A 1337-nucleotide genomic window follows, 5' to 3' on the forward strand; every position below is an offset into this window, starting at 1 on the left:
GGCCCGCGGGGAGTCGGGAGGCCTGGCCCTTCTCCCCCAGACTCCGCCTCGCCGGGCCGGGGCGCCGCGCCGTGCCGCGCCGCGCCGCCGTCGCGGCGGCCGTCGGGAGGGGGCGTCCCCGGCGGCCGTCGTGTCGTCGCGTGCGCGCGCGGGCGTGTGCGCGCCCCCGCGTCCTCGGGCGAGGCGGGAGCCCCCGGGCGCCTGTGGGGTGTCCGAGCACGGCCCCGCGGGGCCCGTGCCGGACGCCCCGTCGTCCAACCTTCCGGCCTCACGGAGTCTGGTCTCGTTGTGCCTTTCTGGCCGGCCGGAGGCACCCTCCGGGGATGTGCCGTGCCAGGGGCGGGCTCTTCCCCCGCCCTGCGGGGGGACCCCGCCGTTCAAACTCGTACGACTCTTAGCGGTGGATCACTCGGCTCGTGCGTCGATGAAGAACGCAGCTAGCTGCGAGAATTAATGTGAATTGCAGGACACATTGATCATCGACACTTCGAACGCACTTGCGGCCCCGGGTTCCTCCCGGGGCTACGCCTGTCTGAGCGTCGCTTGACGATCAATCGCCCCCGGGGTGTGGGTGTCGCCTGCCCCGGGGTGCGCGGCTGGGGGGTCTCTCGCAGGGCCCGCCCCGGGCCCTCCGTCCCCCTAAGTGCAGACGCGGTGCCCCTCCTCCGCCCCGCGCGCCCGCCCCTCCTCCCACGCGCCCCGGCGCCCGGTCGTCGGAGGCGCGTGGGGGTCGGCGGCGGCGGCGCCGCGCGGGGTCCCGGGGTGGGGGCCGCCGCCCGCGAGTCGAGGGAGAGACAGACGCGAGAGCTCGCGCCGAGGTGCCCGTGGCCGCCACGGTGCCTTCGGGGGCTCCCTCGCGCCGCACGCGGCCTCGGGGTGGCCGGGGCGGGGACGAGACGGGTCCCGCGGCGCGCGGTCGGGGCCGCCGGGTTCGGGGGGCCCGCGTCCGGGCCGCCTGTCCGGTCGCCGCTCGCCCCCGTCGGCGGTCCGTCCCGGTGCGTCCGGCCGGCCCCTCGCCGGTCCCTGGCGCGCCCGGGTCCCGGACCGTGACCCCTCCCCGGCCTCGCCCCGTCGGGGTGGCTCGCGCCGAGGCCGAGTCGCGTGCGCGGGGCCGCGCCCCGGGGACGCGTGCCCCGGCGGTGACCCGCGGGACGCCGCGGCGTCGTCCGCCGCCGCGCGCCCTCCCCTGGGTCGCGGCCGCGCCGCGCCGTGTGCCCCGAGCCCCGGGCGGGCGGGCGGGCGGGCGCCGCGTCCGCCGCCCGACGGGCCGTGGCGGCTCGCGGCGGAGGGGCGGGTGTCGGGAGGCGGTGGGACGCGCGCGGGTAAGGTCGGCGGTC

At 80.2% G+C, this 1337-nt stretch overlaps 1 non-coding gene across 1 annotated transcript; it reads left to right on the top strand.

Annotated features, from left to right (window-relative positions):
- Positions 1 to 389: 389 nt before the first annotated feature.
- On the top strand, positions 390 to 542 carry LOC139043903 (5.8S ribosomal RNA). Its single transcript, XR_011500967.1, has one exon. It is a non-coding gene; the product is annotated as a 5.8S ribosomal RNA (ribosomal RNA).
- Positions 543 to 1337: the final 795 nt, after the last annotated feature.

This window comes from Equus asinus, unplaced genomic scaffold, assembly GCF_041296235.1.
Source record: "Equus asinus isolate D_3611 breed Donkey unplaced genomic scaffold, EquAss-T2T_v2 contig_413, whole genome shotgun sequence".
NCBI lineage: Eukaryota > Metazoa > Chordata > Mammalia > Perissodactyla > Equidae > Equus > Equus asinus.